The sequence below is a fragment of the Nipponia nippon genome, unplaced genomic scaffold (genome assembly GCF_047370975.1).
Source record: "Nipponia nippon isolate SJK-2023a ecotype South Korea unplaced genomic scaffold, ASM4737097v1 scaffold_3, whole genome shotgun sequence".
Classification (NCBI taxonomy): domain Eukaryota; kingdom Metazoa; phylum Chordata; class Aves; order Pelecaniformes; family Threskiornithidae; genus Nipponia; species Nipponia nippon.
The window spans coordinates 10,816,687-10,839,836 of NW_028262347.1; the positions used below are offsets into that span (position 1 = coordinate 10,816,687).

Below are 23,150 nucleotides of genomic sequence, written 5' to 3' on the forward strand. Positions count from 1 at the left end.
CTGTTGGAATGGGTCCAGAGAAGGGCCACAAAAATGAACAGAGGGATGGAGCACTTCTGCTATGAGGAAAGGCTGAAAGAGCTGGGGTTGTTCAGCCTGGAGAAGAGAAGGCTGCAGGGAGACCTTATTGAGGTCTTTCAATACTTAAAGGGGGCTTATAAGAAAGATGGGGACAGACTTTTTAGCAGGGCCTGTAGCAACAGGACAAGGGGGAATGGTTTGAAACGAAAAGAGGATAGATTTAGACTAGATACAAGGAAGAAATTTTTTACAATGAGGGTAGTGAAACACTGGAACAGGTTGCCCAGAGAGGTGGTAGATGCCCCATCCTTGGAAACATTCAAGGCCCGGCTGGATGGGGCTCTGAGCAACCTGATCTGGTTGTAGATGTCTCTGCTCATTGCAGGTGGATTGGACTACATGAATTTTAAAGGTCCTTTCTATCCCAAAGCATTCTATGATTCTATGATGATTCTGTGATAGAAGGATATCAAATTAGTTAAACAGGACTTTCCCGTTGTGAACCCATGTTAACTGTGCCCGATGACTTTAAATGCCTTTCAGTAGTACTCGGTATGATCTTCTCCATAATTTTTCCAGGAACTGAGGTTAGACTAACAGGTCTGTAGTGCTCTGGGTCTTCCCTCTTGCCCTTTTTGTAAACTGGAATAACATTGGCTAGCTTCCAGTCAGTAGGGACCTCCCCAGACTCCCGAGACCTTTGGTAGATGATCGGGAGGGATGCTGCCATAACATCCACTAGCTCCTTCAGTACTCTGGGATGAATCCCATCAGGCTCCATGGACTTGTGGACATTCAGCTGATACAGCTGGTCCCTTACAATTTCAGTGTTGACAACTGGGAAGTCACTGTTCCCACACTTGTGGTCCTCAGACTCAGGGGAGTGGGCAGCCCAAGGCCTATCAATATTATTAAAGACTGAGGCAAAAATCGCATTGAATGCCTCTACTTTTTCTTCATCCCTATTAGTCAGATGACCATCTTCAACAAGTATCAGCCCAATGTTTTCTTTAGACCTCCTCTTGCTATTAACATATTTTAAAAAGCCCTTCTTGTTACCTGAAACAACACTGACCAGTTTCAACTCTGAGCTTTGGCCTTTTGTGTCTTCTCCCTGCATATATGAACCACGGCTCTGTAATCTCCCTGCAAAACCTGATGTTGCTTCCAGAGATGATTTTTTATCCTCTTGAGCTCCATGAGGAGTTGGCTGTTCAGCCAAGCTGGTCTTCTGCCCTGCTTGCTTGACTTATGATGCAGTGGAAGTGCCTGCTCCTGTGCTTCTAAAAGGTGGTTCTTAAAGACTGACCAGCACTCGTGGACTCCTAAGCCCTCCAAAGCAGATTCCCAGGGTGCTCTGCTAAATAGCTTCCTGAATAACTTAAAGTTTGTTCTCCTGAAGTGCAGGGTAGCAATTCTGCTGTCCTTTTTTTCTCATTACACTGAAAATTTTAAACTCAACCATTTCATGATCACTGTGTCCAAGACAGCCACCTGTCATCCCATCTCCCACCAGTCCTTCTCTATTCACAAATAGCAAGTCTAGGAGGGCATCTGTCCTCGTTGGCTCACTGAGTACCTGTGACAAGAAGTTATCTCCTACAAACTTCAAGAATTTCCAAGACCTGCTTGTCACAGCAGTATGATATTCCCAGTTGCTGCCTGGGAAGTTGAAATCTCCCGTAAGGACAAGAGCTACCGATTCTGAAATTTCTCCTAATTGCCTATAGACTAACTCATCAGCGCTTATATCCTTTTACTGAATTTGCTGCAGTTTGTCACTGTTTTTCTTGTATTGGGGGCACAGTACTGGATGCAGTGTGCTAGATGTAGTCTAATGAGTACTGGATAACAGTACTCACTTTGATCTACTGGCTGTGGTCCTTTTGAAGCAGCCGAAGATGCTGTAGGCCTTCTTTGTAGCCAGGGTGTGCTACATCCACCATGTTTAGCGGTGGGCCCATATTTTTCTTGTCCAGACTTTTTCTTGCTTATTTAGCGTAGAAGCTATTTTTGTAGCCCTTGATGTCCCTTGCCAGTTTCAATCCTAGTTAAGCTTCGCTTTTCCTAGGCACATGGCTGTGCAGTGTTTCTAAATTCCTTCTTTGTAGCCTAATTCGAGTGCTATTTCTGGAGTGGAAGTAGGGTTCAGAGATCCAGGCATCCTGTCCCATGTACGTAGCTGGTTACTTTAATGCCATACTGCAAACAGTATATGCAAATTACTATATATGCAAATATGTGGGAATATTTTGGATGAAAGCTAGCAAGTGCAAAGATATTTAGAAATATGCACTTTACAATGCTGTTTGGGTTTAGAAGCAGCGTATACTAATGTCAAACTTTTTTGACAGTCTCCTAGTCCAGGCATAGGCTGTGCCTGTTACGGCAGTTTATATTTCTGATAGCCATAAGAAATCATTCCAGTTCCCCAGAGATGAGAAAGCTCTTGCCTCTGTGAGTCAAATTTACTTGAATGTTAATGCAGTTGTCCATCTAAACTTTATGACAATGTCTTGTTTTTCTGCACTGAGCTACTTGACACCATTGTATCTGTCACATTTAATAAAAATATATTCCTCTTCAACTTTATTTTATGTAGGAATTGTCAGACTTAGCATATCAACACATCAAATTGTATCATTGGTATGAGATCGGGTTGGTTCACCATAGCAAAGAGTTTGTCCTTCAACAGTAAAAATACAGTTAGTGTGAGTTACTGTGTTTATCATTACTCATGGCAATGCTTATTTTTCTATTATAATGCCTGATTGGAATTGTGACAGATGTTCTGAGGTTGCCTGAAAGAGGCATTACTATACATTATTATTTTAAATGACTGCTTATTTGTATTTGTTCCTTCGTTATTTCTAATAGATGATGACATAGCATAGTGGGGAAAAAACCTACGTTAAACCAATGTTGAGAAAGAGACAGTTTTAATGTGGTAAACATAAAATTATCTTGACAAGCCAAAGAAAGACTCTGTAATATTCAACCCCATAACTCAATTTTAGGAAAAAAAAAAAGATTTTTTTTTTTAAACCCCAAATACCTTGACAATTAGTGAAGATTTAATTGTTGTGTAAGCTGAAGAAGAAAGGATCTATGTATTATTGGTCTGTAGGTGTAGTTTGAATAGACATTGTTATTTCTATGTGGATCAAATATATATTTTTATGTTGAGATATGAATCCTAGATTAAAATCAGTCTTGGGGGCTGAATTGTGGATAATAACCAGAAGCAGTGATGTCCATACTCTTTCAGTAGGAGTCTGTGCCAGGCCCAGCTCCACCTGGCTGAAGCTGTTGACTCGGAGTAGGAAGGAAATGTTTGATTAAGCTCAAAAACTGGGTGCCTTCCCCCACACCAGGACATAGCCAAGCACTGTAAAGGCGCTTTCTGCTACAGCTCAGCTGTTTTGGAGGAAGGGCAGGAGCTAAAGGCATATTTCCCACTAAGCCTGGTCACAGGCTTAGAATTGCAAATTGCCTTGACAACTGTTGACGATCCTTCATTTATGAAAGGTAAGATCACCCTGAATACATGAGTACCAGACACTGAAAAATTAGCTAGTGGGCATGACAAGGTAGGCCCAAATCTCTGTCCACTCAGTCATTTTTCCTGTTTGTTATGTTTATACCAGCTGGCAGGTTGGTTCCTTGCGGTCATTCACTATGTGTTGTTGGGAATAATGTCATTAGCTGATTTTTCTTTGTTCAAGAGGATGGTTATTAGAGTTGTTATAGTAAAGATACATAACATTTCCGTGTGAACCTCTGAGCTGTTATAAACCAGACAGCAGATTACAGCCCATCATCTGCTCTCATTTAAATCGGTATAAATCTGAAGTAGCTTCACTGACACAGTAGAATTTCCCGCATATGCACCAGTATACCCGAGAGTGGAATTCAGCTTTACAGTCATTTCTGAAGGCAAGCCATCTTTTTCATCCAAGTGACTGTCTGCACCCGTAATAACTCATAACACTTGCTGTAGGTGGACTTGAACTGGATCAAGAGCCCTGAATATCCTAAAACTGACCATCCGTGGGCAATGTTTTGCATTTCCCTTTCCAGTCATTGACGTGACCGTTTGATCTGCCAGCTCTGTTTGCTTTCCATTTTGCTCAGCACAATCCTAGCCGTGGTTTTTAAATGTTACTGAAATATAAATGATGACAACAGCTTTTAAAATGGGAATTATTAAACTCTAGAAAGTCTCCATCTGCTTGTATATCAGCATACAGAATATTTGCTGCCCAATTTGCATTGTGTTCTATAGGGCGAAGATTTTTTTATTGTCTCCACACATCCTGCTCTGACCCAACTATGAGTGTAAATCATCAGAAATCATTAGGCAGTCTGTCCTTGTGAGATTACTACCGACGTTTTGCAGAGCCAAGAGGTCTGTAGATTTTCAGAAAGGCTCGTTTTAGCATTTCATTATGTGTGTTTATCTAAAATGAATATGCAAATCCATTTTTGTTTGTTTATTTCTGTTGTAGGAAATTACAATGTTTCTTCATTAGAAAGAGATGCTGTATAACAGACTGCTGGCAAAGGAAAAGTGTGATCTTATGGTTAAAGTAAAAAGAGTAGTTTAGTTAATCATTGACTGTGCTATAAACATAAATCCTAGCACACAGACTATGGGATATGAAGTAGTGGGCATATGAATCCGGGATTAGCAAGAATGCTGGGATGCTGTAATGCTGTGGTGCTGGACTTAAAGGCCAAGAGGTATTGACAATTTATTCTTATTTTGTGTATAAAACATACATGTTTGTGACTGTAGTTCAAAAACATACTGATACATTGGAAAGGCACCTGAGAAGCTGTAACAATTACTTTATATGTAAATAAACAGACAACCTCTAGAAAGAGAGGGAAATATATTTTCAGTCTATTTTGATGAGGAAAAGTTTAAGATGAGCTTTTGTAAGATTCGTCAAGTACCTCATGAACATAGTTTGATAGCATGATAGCATACAGCTCTCGGGTAAACAATTCTAATTGCAAACCAAACATAGCTAATTTTAGACAATCAGAAATGGTGCAGGACTGAGGACAGCTAGTTATTGTAACGAAGTACCAAGAATTGGTGATAATACACTATTTTTCCATTGCATGAAATGAGGAGCTATTACCAGAAATCCCATGGAAATCAAGAAAAAATATAGATGCAGTCTGTGTAATAAATAGAGATTGTCTCAGTTTGGGTGGGGCTGTACAGTTTGTGTTAAACACTAAACACTAAATCAGACTAACTGAAAAAAGGGATTTCTTCTGCCTGTGAACAGTGCAATTGAAGATGAGCTCTCAGGTAGTTTAAATTTCCTCTGACACATGGCTGAGCAAAGAGCTCCTGCTCGTCACCTGTAGAGCAAAGACTGTTAGATTCATGAGCAACGCACTCTCTCTTTTACTGTTCCAAAGGTTCATATGCCACCAAATTTTGATCGATGACACATTTTTTTTTTCATTAATACTAGGCAAAGTCTTCATTTATTTCCATTCTCTTACCCATTAATCATCACATAGTCAAAGAAAAATTTTTCTCATTGAAAACATATTATGGTTACAATTCAGTCTAGCTTCAAAGTGATCTCAGACATGGAGAAAACAGTGTTAACTCTGAAAAACAGAACTCAAGGTTTCTGCAGCCAACCACTGACCGTTTCCAACATAGTGTATAGCATTTATCCTGGTACCATATTAACTAAAACATCTCAGAAAACAGAACTGATTTTTGTTGAGTCAGAAAATAAAGAATGACTTGGAAAAAACTCGTGTCTTAATATTTTTAGCTCTTCCAGAGGCTGCACTGAGTCTTGTCTTTGCCTTTTTTCCACAAAATATGACAAGACTAGGCTGCAGAAGGATTTTTGCAACTCCGGGTATTAAGATCAAATAAAATGAATCACTTGTGGAGATGGTCTTTAGCCGGATCGCTAGGTCTGAACCCTTCTGCCTCTTTTAAAGCTCACATGTAGAGCTAGATGCAAGCTTTGCGGTTGGCACTGCTTCTGTTCTTTTTTTTTTTTGTGGGATTGTGTAGACATGACGAAGGTCTCTTTCTCTAGACTTCTGTCTTTACAGTGTATGTTACGTTTTTCTAAGGTGGAGAAGGAAAAGATATCTTTAGGTTTATTACTTTCTCTTTTAATTCAGTGAATGTTGAGATTACAGCTGGATGAAAGCATTCCTATGCTAATAGCTACATTTATTGCACTTTTATGCATTAGCGATGGTAAATAATCGCCCCAAGACTACATCTGTTCTCATTTGTCTAGTTTCATTTATGTTAATATATAAACTGAGGTTTTGATAGTAACTTACCTACTTTAAAACTTATTTCTGTGTGTTATATTATTGGTTTTGGTTGCCATTTTATATATCCAGCTAAGGAGCTTTAACTTCTGGATCAGCAACAAAACCAAAGACAGTCTCCAAAGAAAGTTCTCTGAGTTAACTCTTCCTCTGCTCTGTCTGTGCTATGTCTGACACTGCACTATGTTCCAGCACAGAACATATTCAGTCCGTTGTATCGCATTTCTTGTAGCTACTGTTACATACTGTCAGATCTAGGTTTCATGATAGCACTTTTCCAAGTTTTTTATGAATGTATTAATTTGCTACTTGTTTCAGTTATAGCCATTGGCAATTTACAGGAATATTCTTTAACGCTTGCTTTCATTTGTGTACATGAATGGGGCTAAACTAAGTATCTCAGGGACTTGTCAGGTGTAGTAGGAGCTTCTTCTCTACCTGCTGCTCTGCCAATGTGTCTTAACTCTAGGAAAGTTAAGTGTGGGAGTGGATACTTTTTTCACCCTGCCATTTCTTTTTTTTTTTTTTTTTTCTGAAGAGACTCCTAAACGGGATCAACTGCATGTGCCTGTGATCATGCGCCTGGCTTCTAGAACTGGAGTTTGTATCCTGATTACCAAACAGCCTTTTCAAAACATCTTTTCTTTTGTGATACTCCTGATGTGTGGTAGGATGGGACAATGACAATTTATACCTAGTTTTACCAGTGCAGTTGTAAAAATGGTCTTTTTCATTGCAACTGAATTGCAATGAAATTGCAGTCTTTAAATTCAGCCATCTTGTTGGCCAATGTGGCAAGTGTGGCCTTCATCCAAGAACACCACTATGAAATTATGTCCTTGGCAGATGCTTCAGCGTAGTCAGAGTGACTAATCTTCATTTTAACTTAGCCGTATGCCAACGCAGCTTCATTACTGATTAGATAATGGTGAATGTGAAGTGAGACTTACGTTTAGAGAGAACGGAACACCTCTGAATGCATTTTGTGTATTTTCCATGCAGCTGAAGTTCTGACAAGTGGACTATTAGTGTAGCTGTCCTTGTACCCAGGGAAATGGTGTGGTTCACAGGAATTTCACAGATGGCTGAGGATCCTGCGGTTGTTTGGTTCCCTGCCTCCCCCGCCTTGCTTTAATCATCTGAAACATATTGACCACAATCTTACTTGTATGTAAATCAAGGATCTAGAAAAACATGGAGATGCCACTTCTCTCAGAAAAGTAACCTTTCCATGAATTATTCAATGTAAGCTTTTATTTTGGGATGTTTAATTTTTGCTTGATTCTCACTTCAAACATAGCAAGTGTTAATAACACCTTAAAAATAGTTTCTTATACTTTCCCCCAGTTTCTTTAATTCTATTTTTGTCTCCTCCCAAACATTCTCATTTCTTTTCACCCTTTGACGGGTCTTATTTTTAAATCTGATAACATCTCAATTCTTTCTCTTCCTGAATTTTTTTGTGCTGTCTTTCTCTGTGAATCAGTACCGAATTGCATTCTTCTTCTGGGTATGTGTCGGGAGGGCTGGTTATTGCTGCTGCTGCCAGACTTTATATAGCATTTTGTACATTTAAAGCTAAAAAGTAGTATGGACTTAAACTTAATTGCTTTTGCACTATCCTATTTATAGTTATTAATGTGTACCAGATGGGTAATTTCTCCACCTGTTCTTACTGCTGTATCCAGCTGTTTCAGTGATAATTATAATTTATCAACATGGGAATAAGTCACAGACAAACTTAAAAGTGTAAAACCCGTTTTGATCTGAATTGAGGAAAGAGTAAAGCAAAACAAAGATGCCCTGAAGTTCCACATCAGTGCCTTTTCCACTTGCAGTATCTCATCATATGCTTTGTGATACTGAAATCAAAACAGAGCTTCGGCTTCTATTCCCAGTGGTTTCTACTGTGGCGGTAGGCAGATGAGCTAAGCCAGCATTGCTGAGAGCCGTCTGAGCAAAGTCAGTGCCTCTTCCTTATATTTCACAGTTCCTGTATCATTGTGGCTTTTTGCAGCTCAGGAGAAGGGATGATGTGATACCTGGGCCTTCTCCATATCCCAGCTCTATCTATTTCCTCCTCCTACATTTCACCCCAGTCTTGAGGTTTTCTATGATATTGGGAGTCTAAAAGAAATAGCTCTGGGGTGAATCTCCCTTTCTATTATCCAAATGTATGGGTCTTATGTGTGGAAATAAAACTTTTATGAGCCTGCCTAGGCTCTGGGAAAGTGCCCATTCTCCTGCCTGTTACCCTTTGTCTCCAGCTTGGAACACAGTAAGTGCTGTGCGTGTCTTTTCTTACTTGATACTAACAGCAGTATCTCACCATTGCTGGATTAAATACATTCTCCTAGAAATCATTCAGGGCAGAAAGACTAAGATCTGAAGCACTGTGCATTGCTCCTGAAGACGCATTAAGATCGTAAGCTTGGACATCTAAAGCTTCAATTTAATTTTTAGCTGGAACCGTAGTTGCTGGTATCCATAAAATGCATCTAGGTGTATTTTCCATAATTCTAGGCTGTTTTCCTGAACTGAGATTATACATAACCTCTAACAGCATTGTGTGATAAGTAATGCTCACTTTACTATAGGCTTGAAGGATACAGGTGTAAAAGTTCTTTGCATTAATAAATTATAGATAGCAACCTTGTGTGAGTTGGAAGTCCACTTAATGCTGATTTTTATATTTATACTTCACAAATATAGATTTATTTATCCTGATTTTGTTTCTTATAGTTGTGCAGTGTGGTTGTGTTAATTTTATAGTGTTTTACCTTGTGGTATTTTTGTTCCTTTTCCAAGATAACTGATTCACTGGACTTGTGGGGGTGGGGAAATTCTTCTTCCTTACGTACAATGCAATGAAAACCTGTTTTAATCTTGTGCAACTAATGATTTTAATTGAATCATGAAAGTATGAACCAAGAAAACTTCAGTGTTATTTTACTCAATTTTTTTTTTGTGTTTCTCTAAGGTCAGGTTATAAAGTCTTTCATCAGATTTGTCCTTCTGTAGTAGAAAATAATCTGCCTTATTTTCCTTGAGGCTAAGTATTGCAGGAGAGGCTCCCTATCTGACGCAGTAATCCCTGGTTAAAAAGAGGTATGTATTATAGCAACTGTCCTGAACTCAGGCATTCTCTGACTCGCAGTGAGCCTCCCTTCACTGTGAGCACAGTTATGGATTTCTCATTAAGGTGTCAATGGCATTTAAATAACTAATGCCACCTGGGATTGATTTTGGGGATTGACATAGAAAAAGATGCATAGATGCAGACTGGCTAACGTGTGTTTATGTATGCATGTGCATAAAGGAGGAGGAGGACATTCTTCCTAAGATATTGTTAATTTGTATACATTTGTAATGACTCAAAAACCATGTGGAAGGAACATCAACCTGCTTAGTATTCTGTTGCATACAGACTACAATGTGCAATGTTTTGATTAAAAAATGGAAAGACACTTGAGGCCAAATGGGCAGTAGTACACAGATCTTCCATAAGTAAAATTATAAAATCCTATTGCTAGCCTATTTTGATGACAGAGTGAAATGTTGTTTTGAACTTCAGTGACTGTATATGACCATCTGTGTGTTTGTGAGAAGCTATCATCTTTGGTCAGATCCAGCAAAGCAGCCTCGGTTCCTAGCAAAAGCCGTGTAGTTTGATGCATCTCTCGGTCTCATTCTTAACAGCCTGAGGGCAGGGCCTGTTAGTGCTGCCTGGCCCTTCAATATGCCGAGAACCTCCTTCACTGTGTTTTATGTCTTAACAATTCTTGGATGTAACCAGAGTTTGAGAAACCTCCTGATCCCCTAGAGACACTCATCAGCTGTGGTAGCAATGATATGCAGATAAGCATTCAATACACAACTGGGCCTGAAAAATAATTTGTGCTTTTCCTCTTGCCATGTTTCTCACTATGTGTGTACATGTTTCTCCCAACTAATTCCCTTTCACTGCTACAATACTGCAGAACCAGAATGGGCAAGAGTACAAAGTAAAGTGAAAACAGAAATCTAGCCTTTGGAGAGCTGATGGGAATTAGTAGCAACTTCCAGCAAGTCTGAAGCAGTTCCAGGCTCCTAAAGCAGGAGACAGATGCTTTGCACCGTGGCGGTTTTAGGGCGGGGGAACCGGGTTTGCATCTCAAGCCTCGCCGTGGCAGCAGAGAAATCTTTCATCAGCTTCAGCCAAAAGTATGCTTCTACAAAAGCAGAGTCTGTTACCACTTATTTTTTTCATACATCTGTTTTTTACTGTAATTGAAATGAAATCAGGATATCAAAAGCTCAGGACTGTTTTAATCGGTGGGAGATAACTGAAGAGTTGACCATTAATTCAAAATTATAATGTTTGATTGCCTCAACTCTGTGAGGAATCAATGGGGTTGTGTTGGTTTCCGGAGATTGGAGGGTGGCTTTTAGCAGAATTTCCCTCAACTCTCATGCGTTGCTTGGGTTAAAGCCTTGTTGGGATTTGTGCTTTTGTCTTTTTGAAAGTCATGACAATTTTCAGTTGTTAAGCACAGCTTGAGGGGTGCAGGCCTCTGCTTGTAGTGACTGAATGAAGGTATGAGACCTGTAATAACTTTGGCTGCTTTGGCAAGGTGGTTCTGCCTTGAATCACCAAGTATGAACTTGCAAGTCTGCAGTTTTGTGCTCACTCTGTGCTTCTACATGGGGTCTTTCTCCTATGAAGCGCTAAGCGTCCTCAGCTTTCACTGGAAGAGGAATGGTGGCCATTAACAGACGTTTTTCAGCATTATACTAGTTCACATATATCAGTTGAATAAACACAATAAATACCAAGAACAGAGTTGGAAACGATCAATTTGACATAATGATCTGTGTGTGCAAAATTGGCTGGTTTGGGTTCCATATGCTGCATTTATACTGTCCTCTCCCCCTGCTGCAGCTTACTCTTGCTAAGGTGTCTTTCCTACTTCTCTACTTTGTTTGTTCACCTGGTGATGGATCTCTTACTCTGTTTATGCCAGTTCAAGGGTTTTTCCTGTATTGTTCTTTTTTTATTTCATTCTCTTTGATTTCATTCAGGATAATCTTATTCTGGATGTGGTTTTGGTCTAATGCATGCTTTCTTAGGACAGAAAAACCTGCTGTTCTAAACGATGGTATATTTTGAAAGAGAAGACTAAGCAGCCCTAGAGAAATATTACTAATGAAAAAGTTATTACTTTTTTATTCTTAAAATTTACTTATTTATAATATTAACTTGTTTTACTGATGAGCATTCTGAGTTCAATTTAGTTGCCTCAGCCGAATGTCCCTGCTGTGCGAGACAGTCACACGGGCTGGCAGATCGGGCCCGTGCTCTCTGCAACAGCAGTGTAGGGCGTCTCAAATACCTCCACAGGGAGAGCTGTACTGAAACGAGTGAATGAACCGCCTCCTTTTGCCTGATCTATAAAATCTCTAGATGTCCTGTATCAGTATTTTTTGTTTGCTTGTTTTCCTCTGATTCTTGTTATATTTTTAATAGTCTTTTCTGGTTCTTTGTTTTGGGGCAGGTTGAAAATGTTAGTAGTATTATGCCTGAAGAGCACCAAAATTAATCTGGTTGGCTGTATCCTTAACTGGTATCTCAGTTAACTACTTGGAGGGTCTTCTCTATGATATATGCATTAACCACATTTTATCTCCTGGCTGTGCTGGTCAGCACAGTGATGTTGCTTGGCTTCTTGGAAAGCTGCTGGCTGAGGAGATCAGCTCCAGGGTGAATCAGGCACCCCAGGCCTTTGGTCTCTCTAGCTCGCTCAGCGGGCAGCCAAGTCTTTCCTGATAGACCAGGAGTGTAAAAGAGCTTGAGGTACGCTGAGATGGGAGAGTGCCAGTGTAAATGATCGTGAATAGAAGCAATAAAGTGGGAGGGAATTGCGAGTAAGAAGCAGCAGAAAGGAAAAAGGTGACGTGATATCTGTGTGTACATCAGAGATTAAAAAAAAAAAAAACAAAACCCAACAAACAAAACCCAACCTTGCTCATGACTAACGTCTCACCTTGGCTACTACCAGGTATTTCAGAATGGGGTCTAAGAAATTGTGATGATTGTTGCAGAATTCCCGACGCACCAGGGAGGGATGACTTTTGATTGCGCCTGTTAGTGAAGAGCTTGGGGCTGAGCGATGAGAGTTTGTATCTTACTGTGCACATTAGTTTTCTAGTGAAAAAGAATGAAACATTCAGTGATTCTTTTTGTCCACGTAAAAATCTTCTTTGAAGCTTGATAATATGTTCTGCTAGTGAATTATCTGGATTATCTTTTAGAAATTTACTGATGGATGTTTGTACCAGGGGTACACTTTTTTCTGAATTTCATGAGGTGGCCCTTTATTTTTGCTTTTTAAAGAAAGTGTAAATTAGAGTGCATAGCATTTTTTTTTCCTCCAGAATAAGCTGCAGGCAGCTGTGTAGTATGGGTACAAACGATATTTGCTTCTCTAAGAAAGGGAGGCCAGAGGAAGACAAGAGAAGGAGGGAGGAGTGCGAGCAGACCAGCGCTGCATCCCCGGTGAGCTGCCCCCAGTGCTGGAGCAGGAGCAGGAGGAGGAGGAGGGCACCAGCTACTTTTTTCCCAGGCTGTGGCACAAACCCGGCAGGCAGGAGGACCACAGCCATTTTGCTGCTCCTGGCAGCCTGTTGCCAAGGGCAACTGTTTATTTTGCTTGTGGAGCCAGGTCTGACTGTTTCGTTGATCATTTTGTATCAGTTGCGAATGCAGTGTTATTCAGCTCCTTTTTAAGCAATCCCAGCCCATTCAAAGGCTCTGTGTGTAGGAGTCTTTACAACCACTGAAACGTTTTTTGGTTTGTTTTTTGTTGGTTTTTTTTTTTTTTTTTTTAATAACCCGTTTCTGGTCTGTTTTTGACTGTTAGTTCCCTGTGTTTGAACCCAGAGAGCTGAAGAGAATTTTCAGGTGATGGGCTTCCTTGGGTTTAATATGATAAACTGTATTATTTTCAGCTTTACAGTAGCTTCAGTATCAACCTTTTGGTTTTGCTCACTTTAGCTACGCACTGGTGGTGAGGGATCGATCATTCAGATGCCCTTATTAATTTTGAGGTTTATTTCTTGGGTGTTTTAAAATCAATTTGGAACCTGATAGTGGTTATTTATTTTATTTTACACCACCTTCAGGGATATTCTGGAACATATTTAGAAATCTGTGGTTTGGTTATCTTCACTTGCACCTTGCAAGCACTGTCCTTTCTCTTTTGACTAGTTTTGATATTTGGGCTCCCAATTTTTGGTGATGCAGTTTTCATTTGACATAAAGAGAACAGATGTGTCCTTGCACGTGCTCTGAACTTCATTTTACTTTGCATTCTCCATTCATTTTACCTTAAGTCCTTCTGCAATGCCTTGCAGCCTTTCCTTGATGTGATTAGAAGGGAAATAAAGTGGTGATATTTTGCAATCTCAAATCTCATTGGAATACATATTTCGTATTTGCAAATGTGAACAAAGCCGTATCAGTGAGCATAAAGTGTACAGTTTTATATTCCTTACAAGCTACTAGATGTTCCTTTTTTTACAACTGGGTAATGAAATGGTGGATTACCAAAGGAAAAAAAAAAAATAGAAAACATTCCTCAGTGGATTACCGTAATCTTCAGGAGTTAAATTTTGACTTTATGTATTACTTAAGTGTAACATCTATGAGTTGGCATTTAATAACATGACATAGACATTTATAAACCAGGTGAGATATTAAATGGTCATCCATGGAGTGATTGATTATTGAGCAACATCATCTGCTATTGGCTTTAACAGCAGAGTACAGTGATTTATACTGCACAGAGATATTTTTATTGGCAAGGAAATAGCCAAGGTGTCATGCTGCTGTATTTTGCTGTTCTTGATTTCTCAATCTGAACCATACAACTGGAGCTAGAAGTTCTTCTTTTAAATAAATAAAAATGGATGTTACAGATTTTCACTTGAAGCATTTATCGAGTAAATCGTTAGTAGTGCTTGCATAATAAATCAGGAAAGTGAGATGATCTACACTAAGCTAGGATTGTAGCCGGCAGACTGGAATTTTATATGCTTGGGAAAACAACAGTTCTCAAGGTACAGAAATAATGAATATGTAATGACTTGAAACCCCAGTAACACATTATATTCCAGTTTTATTAAAATATTATTTTTTGTCCAAGCTATTTTATGCCATGCCTTGTTCTTTTATCCATAAACATATTTTGTCATTTTTCCTTATGCTAAATCTTTTTACACAGTTTTCTCTGAGAAATAAGATAAACATTTGACAGCATTTGTATTTGCTGAGACTTTGCTTATACTTAGTATAAGATCGGGATTAGACAATACGTAGTATTCCTTCAAAGAGAAGTAAAACATCTCAAAATGTTAAAGAGCTGACATTTCTCCATAAACTTGCAGCAAATGAGATCGCGAATCTATTAGATGTTGTCGTCTTTGGGAACTGTTCAGCAGATCCAGTGTAGGTCTAATAATTTATCCAAAGAAATGTATGATATGAGTCACTCCAGTCCTACAGAGGATGAGGGGAGCCGTGTCATATATTTTGTAGTTGTTGCAGAGTTGTTTGGGATTACGCACTTGTGAGTAATTCCAGTGATGTTACTGTTGGCGTTAAAATAAGTTGTCATTTCCTACTAAATAGCTATACGTTGTTATACAAGTTAATGGCAAAAAATATACTGACTGTGTTTCTTCCTTAACTGAAATGACAGTAATGGTAATACACGTTGAATTGGGAAAACAGTTATGTGCTTTCTACTCAATTTTCAAACTGTGCCTGATAGGCTACTGGTGTAGCTTATAGGCTTCCCCAAACTCATGCATTGCTTGTGGAATATACTTCTGTCAGTAATTGAGAATTTGAAAAAAGAGAATGTTTTAACCAGTGAGTTTTGTAATTCAAGAAAAAAGAAAAAAAGCTGTCTCTAAATTACTAGCAGGAACCTTGCTGTATGAATGCGGTCGATTTGATGTTAGTACACCGATAGCTAAAGCATCTAACTGGAAGACGGATACCCTACTAGATGGAGTAAGGTGAAGGGAGATATATCTTTCCTGTAGACTGTACAAACTTTTGCATGAATAAAGCATTGAAGAACATGCAGAACTGAAATCTGGTGTGTTTTAGCTGGCTAGAACTAGGCACCTTAGTGCTTTACTAATTCTCTCTCTGAACATGAGATCAAAAAAGGAAAGATGATGAAATACGGTGTCACTAGTTTTACTAGAAATAACTTGGGCAAGCATGCAACAATTCATTAGAAGAGCTAGGGAGAGTAAGGTTTCCTACTATTTGATCAGTTCTGTAAATTATCAAACACCTGGTAGAACTCTGTCCTACCACTAAAATGTGTGCGTTAGCCTGTCCTTTTTCTTGAGGATCCATAGTTTTTTTGCTATTGCTTTTGATGAATCTCAAAAAAAAAAAAAACAAAACCAAAAAACAAACAAACCAAAACAACCAACAAAACCCCAGCAGATTAAGTGGAAGAGTAAGGTAGAAATTGGGAATGGTGTTATGAATGTTTGTTTTCTGTAATTCAAAGGAATACAGTTTGGAAACAAAGAAAGCAAAACTGACTCTAGGTCTGGGTGTTTCTGTAGGCACCTGCCTAGTGCAATGAGGAGAACAGTTTCAGTCCTGGAAACTAGCTGTAAGAATAATTTCCCTGGGTATGATAAGAGCTACCTTGATTGCAGAATGGCTTTCTAGATTTCACTTGTTAATAGATTGGTTTTAAGTAATCAAGTAGTTTGATAACTAAATCAGCCTCGATTGAATGATAAAAAGAAACTTGAACTCACATCAGGCAAATATCAAAAGCCCAGATTGATATCATTTGCATAAAATTGTTATATATGGGTAAAATCCAATGACATGAACAGCTTGTTTAAAAAGACTAGAAGGTCTGGAAAGGATGGTTGTAGTAGAGATGGCTGCATGTTTTGCTTGTGTCAGGTAAAGAATTAGCTGAACTTCAGCATGACATCAAAAGCTGTTGGAGTTGCAGTTATGTATTCTCTGGCTTTCTCTCTTTCCTTACTACTCCCAGCTCCAGGGATATTGGTTCTGGTTCTACAAAACTGAAGGGGGTGTGCTGCTTGTTCTGTCTATGAGGACAGTAACTTTGCTGTGGCTGTGAGTTTGGCTCTTTAAAAATGAGTTTCTAGGAAGGGGAAAATATCTAGACCAAAAGATCAGTATCTTTTCCTGCTATTCAATCTATGAAGTACTAATGAGGTTATTTAATTCTGTATCTGACAATCAGTATGATAACACTGAAAACAGATTAGGACCTTAATCTAAGAGAAGATTCCTCAGCAAATTTGAGAAGGAAGATAAAATCAGTATCTTCATCACAATCATGTATGAACACAGTTTAGGCAGAGCGACGCTCCACCCAGAAGGAGCTATAGGAATACTTACCAACCAGCAGAACTACACTGCATGGCATCCAGTAGGTGTCTTTAGATAAATTTCTGAAATTATTAGTTGATTTCATTTTTCATGGACGGCAGGCATAGTTATTCATTTTGACCTCTGTAATTCAGAGGTCAATTTGTTTTGAAGGCAAGAAAAAAAATTTCTGAAATGGAAATTTTTGAAGTTGAAATTACTTTAGAAAGACGTACATGTTAATCATAACAACACACAGGATACTGAATATAGACTAATGTTCTAATCTGGTAAAACTTATTTTTAGCCTTTATTTATTTACTACTTTATTTATTTACTACTAGTTTTTCTTCACTGTGTACCTGCTGAGTTGAGGAAGGCAAACATTTTCCTCTGGCAGCAGAGTTGTTAGCTTTTCAACCAATAATCTCTTTGCATATAGAATATGACAAAATCTAGAAAAAAATCAGTTTATCAAGTGAAATTACTTGTAATACTTGTAATAGAATGAGTATGAGTTAGTATTGATACATTCTGTTAGTGGAAGTGTTCAATAGGTGTTTACTTACTGAAGAAGGTAAGCAATAAGTATGTATATAGGAGCAGAGGAAAGAATAAGATGGAAGAAAGCTATCTATGAGATTTTGTGAATTAAGAATAAAATGAATTGCTAAATAATTTTAGTCAAAATGTAACTGTCATGTTAAACAAGATAACTAGATTAAAGAAGTTCCATCTTTTGTCACATAATGTAATGAAACTTCAATACGAATGTGATTTGAATGGCTGATAAGCACTTCTTTAGTACAAATTAGCATGTTCAAACCCCCCTTTTAACAGCAAATAAACACAAAAGCAGGCATTCTGTAGTAAAATAATCTTCTTAAAGTTCAGATATAATGGTGAGGCATCAGATTGCTTAGTGTTGTAGAATGATTTCGGGGTTTACCATAATCCAGTTATGCAAAAGATTATTTTAAAGAATGTCCAATGATTGTTACTGCAAGTGCTTTAATGAAGACTTCTCTTAATCTGTTATCAAGATGAGTACTTCTCCCATCAAAAGTGTTATATCAACACTTTATGGCAGGTCTTCTCCTGTCTTACTTCAAAGTTCTTCCACAGTGGCTTTAGATTCTCTGAGCAGTCTGACCTGTTCTTTGTGGAGGAAAGTTTATAAGCAGCATTGTGGTGAAAATGCTAAAAAATACTTCAGGTTTTTTTTTCCTCCTCAATTAAATGTTTTTTTTCCAGAACAAACCATTCTTTTTCCCTGTGTTTCAGAAGCTACTTTTCGCCAGTTGGATTTGTCTTATAAAGAATTTCAATGCAAGTATAAACTGTGTATTCCTGACCTATATTCATCCTGACTACTGAAACACTGATTTACTGATTGGAGTTACTCATATAAAGGGAAAAAGAAGTGACTATTTCATGTCACTTGAGAATTTGGGACATGAAAGTATCTTGAGTAAGTTAAGTTCTACACTGTCACCCAGAGAGTGTTGCCATTTTTGGAAGACTATTAACACAGTAAGTTCAGTGTGACTTTGGATGTTCTGTTTTTTAATTCCCCATAGCATTTATAATAGCACGTTGTAGCCTTTGTAGTAGCACATAAATACACATAGAATTATAACACAGACTGTAAGTTTGAAGGTTTTGTTAGTACATTGTTGAAAAAAAATTTTTTTTTGTTTGTCAGTATGGTTGATAAAATATCTAGTGAACTGCTAGGTAGTTACATAAAGAGTGGTAAAATCTCTTAGGGTGAATGTAACAGTATATCTAATGTGACATGCAGAAGAAGAAGCTGTGTTTTAACAAGAATGATGCTTCAGAGTTCAATTTAAAGTTTTTTTTTCTTGATTTAGATTTATTTGAAGTGAAAGATTATCTCAAGCAGTCACTTTCCCTCCTTTCTTTTGATGAATGAGAAGAGGCATTGGATAAAACGAAGCTTTTGATTTAGTGATACTCTTGGTTTTCAAAACTTGGAAGCCATGATTAATTTTTAAAACGGCTTGTTATCTGAAAAACAGTCTTCTTTCAAAGGAGGATATTCGGGACTTAATCCCATTCCGTATGAAGGCATAATGTAGAGACCAACACCGTACCATAATATCACACCTGTCACTATTAATGGATAGCTACATTCCACTCTTGCTACCCTTTCAGTAAATCCATGCTTGAGTTTAGCTGTTGCACAATCACGGCAAGATTTTGCCACCTCTTGACCCTATATGTAGCCAGTTGTGCCCAGGGCATAGAAACCTGACATCCTAGTGAATTGGGATGGTAGCATTTTTCACTCACTTCGTGGTAGCTTAAATTAATTGCAGGATTACACAAATTAGTATTTTATATGTTTGTTTTTTTCATTATTGCTTTGTGATGATGTCCTGCTATCTAGAGATAAAAGAACTGTCATAATTCATGAAATTGGCATCCAGTGGACAACTAATGATTGTTTCCCTCCTACCTCGGTAGCATCTACCAACCTCCTAGATAGAAAATTTATTTCACTGACTTTATTTCAAGACTGTGTGGCTGTTGGGAGTTGTTGCTCTCTCGCTCCCCCGGAGCTCCCCTGTTGTAGTGATAGTTTGCATTTTATGTTCGTGAAGAACTAGTTTATAACTGCAAATGCAAACTAGATACCTCATGAAACCAGCGATCAGAAGTTTTGTCATGGATTCTGTGATGAGTTGAATCGTTGCTATTTTCCTGTAGCTGCTTTACCAACACCAACCAGTAACAAGGAGTTACTGATCCTAATTCTCACATTTGAATTCTGGTCCATAATCAGAAAAGAGCTTGAAATGGCAAAACCTGCATGTCGATTGGAAAAGTGAAGTGAGAAAAGCAAATAACTTCAGGGTGTACCAACTCATTCTGAGGTTTTATGTTAACTTGCACAAGTTGTAGCTCTTTTCCATTACCTATGGATGCACTGAAGATGAAACCAATTTAGAGTTGCTTAAGCGTAATTACACCCACTTAGAAATCACTTCTGCTTTTGCATTTGTACCACAGTTCCAACCCATTACTGAATGTGCTTAATAATAATTTACCAAGTGTTACAGCAAACAAAACTCCTGCTGAAGGAGAACAAATGGCTGAGAGAGAAAATGGACTGGCTGTTTTCTTAAACAAACAAACAAAAAGACCACAACCTAATTGACAGAGCAGAGTTTGGATCCTAGCTAAATGACAATCAGCACAAGTGTCTTGCCAAATGAAAAGATAATTCAGGAAAATGTGTGCTTCAGTGTTTGGTCCCTTACAGTAGGCTCTATGTGTTGCCTAAAGGCGCAGAAGAAGGGAATCTACAACTGAAAGGAAATCATCACTATGTTTTTTTTGTTGGTTTTTTTTTTTTTTTTGGTCTTGTCTCTGCTTCCTATAGTAATCTTGCTGGCCTCCCGTTTACAACACATGCTCAGGTTTGGAGAACACCAAAGAGTCTGGCTTACACCTTTCTCCATCTTGGGGGATTTAAAATCCTTTCTCTCCAGAGACTATGTGAACAGTTAGATTATTCTTGAGTTCAATGGTTTCTGAGTTTTCAGGAATATGAATTTGGGCACTGTAATTTGGGATGGATAGGATTTAAGCACTTAGGTGGACTTCTGTATCTAGCTCAGGTGCCTAGTAAAGATAAGAGTGTGACTGGCTTACTAGTTTTGTGATTTGAAAATGAGTATTTCTTCCAAGAATATTGCTGCAGGTTTAACAGAGCAAGTGGAAACTACTGGTTCTTTGGATCCCCTAATTATCTGTTGTCAGTGGATGTGTGTGATAGTATAATGTGCACAACAACTGATATTAAGGATGAACAGGTTATTATGTGTCAGATACGTATTATCTGTGTTGTTACGTGTATTTACACATATAAGTTTTAAGTACTTCCCCTGTGTCACTGGTATTACTCTGACCTTACAATCAACATGAGAGGACAAAGAAGGGTTGTTATACCACTTACTATATCACACCTTGCCGCAGCAGCGTTTAAGGAAAAGAAACATTCTCCATAGCCTGGAGGTGTGGTTTTGGGCAGGTCATTAAAGATTTAAATATTAATTTGGCATGTACAGTAGGAAAATGACGCAAGCCCCTTCTCTGTTGAGCGTCCTGTACGGAAGTGGAGCCATGTCGCCATTGGAATCTTTGACTCCTGAAATTATTTTTCTCTACAATGGACAAACTCTAGGTGATGTAACCCTATACAGTCACTCAACTTTGTGGTTAGAGAATTTCTGTAAGCGTGGGTTTGAATCTGCTTGTGCGGAGAACAGAATTGAATCTGGGTCACCCATATCAAGTGTACAGGTGTTTTAACCAACAAGTTATTACATAAAATTGGAGACTACAGATTTTTTTTCCTCTTGTGGTCTTCTTATGTAAGAAAGCCCCAAATGCCACTGAAATTTGCATTGAGTTTTCCAAGCGCTCTGGGAAGCATACTGACTCAAGCCCTTCATGGGTTTAGATGGAGCATTGACTACTTTCTGGTCCCTTACTTCGCTTAAATATAAATTAGCTGTGCAGATTTACTTGCCAGTACTATTACAACCAAGACTCTTGGTGCCTGAGTATTACTCCCTAAAATGGGGGATTATGGTCCTTCAAGAGTAATGTTTGGAATATATGTTATGGACTTTGACATATTTAGCTAGTTTGATAAAAAGTCACTGCTTTCCAGGCTAGGAGTTTCTAAGCTGAATGCATAAGTTTATATAACTGTGATATGATAGCTGTGCAGGTAAGTTTTACAGTTATTTTGCTTTTGGGAAATAAGAAGTTGGGGCATGAGAGATTTAAAATTAGGGTACAAACTACTATGTAAGCAGCTGTATGCCGAAGAACTGTCTTAAGCTGAATTAGTGCTTTTGACCTAATTCTTGGTAGTTGTTAAATTTAATCTATATTTAATTGACAATTTTAGGTAAAGAATATCAGAGCTAACTCAGTTTCCATTCTATTAATGTGAATGTCTTAGGTCCTCAGCTGGTGTCACTCCACAATTTTGTTAGAGCTGAACCTGTTACATCAAATGAGTATCTTTTTTTCCCTTGATGTTTAAAACCTGTGATCATCCAAGATGAAGTTTCCCTGCTGTGTTCTCATTCCTCATCTGCCTGTGCCCAAAACACTTGTGCATTTAAAAAATAGTTAGGAAAACACTGTAGTGAGGTTCTTTTCTTGTCTGAGGAAAAACCACAAAGCCAAAGAAGTTAAATGTCTTAGTACTCCTACTGTGTGTGCATGTGTGTATATGCATATATATATATACCCACATGTGTACATACACATACATTACATAATATGTAGTAATGTATACATTCATAGTGTCTTTCATGTACTGTGAAAAAGAAGTAAAGAATAAATAAACATACAATCTGCAGGGAGGCAGCAAACCCGTTTTCCAAAATATACTGTTATTTATCCCTTTGGGAGACTGAAGGAAAAGAAAAGCTCAGATGCTAAATCATAGAAGAGAGCAGAATCAGCAACATTCTTAATAAAACTGGTAGGAAGTAATCCTGAAAACAGCTGCTTTGTACTTAATTCTCAGAAACTGAGATTAAAAGTAAAATGTAAAAATCTAGAAAATTGGTTTTAAATTAATATTGAACACTCTTTTGAAACCAGGGTGGCTAGTTTTTAAAGTACATTTTTTCTGACTTCCTGGAAAAGTTATATATAGGTATAAAAATTCTCCTTTCACTATACTTTAGTGAAAGAAAAGAAGCTCACCACCATGTAAAAATCAGCTTATTGCTCTGCTGAATCTTTTTTTTTTTAAATTCTTCAAATTGAGAAAAAAAATATGTAAAGCTGTATGTCTGTATTCAATTACATAATAAATATTTGTCTATATATGAAAGAGGGAGGATATAGATATAGCTACTAATTTTAGATAATTTACTTTCTCTCCAATTATTTTTGCAACAAAAGTGTGAACATAAAAACTTGCAAGTGGTATTAAAATAAACTTGAATATTTGCACTACTGATTGTGTTTAGTCTTAAAAGAAGGTGTTCTAGTGAAAAATGCAAGCACATGATACACACTATTTAGTACACATGAAATACACTATTTAGCAACTAAGGACTTTAATGAGGGTTTTTTTGTGGCAAAACTGATTGCTTACATGTTGCTTTGTAGAAAAAGCAAAAAAAATCAGTATTTTTAAAGGTAATGAGGATAATATGTGTTCTATTATGTCAAATACGTCTGCTTGGTTTTATTAGTAGGACTGATTGTATTTTAACAGTCTCAGTGGTGAACTACAGGAGAAGGTAGATAGCAAAATAAGTAACATTCACAAACGATTGTAAATTGAAAGATATTGCCACACCACAGAGGT

At 37.9% G+C, this 23,150-nt stretch overlaps 1 protein-coding gene across 5 annotated transcripts in view; it reads left to right on the forward strand.

Annotated features, from left to right (window-relative positions):
- Positions 1-23,150, forward strand: part of PCLO (piccolo presynaptic cytomatrix protein) — a 386,235-nt gene that overhangs the window by 41,040 nt on the left and 322,045 nt on the right. The window lies entirely within an intron of this gene.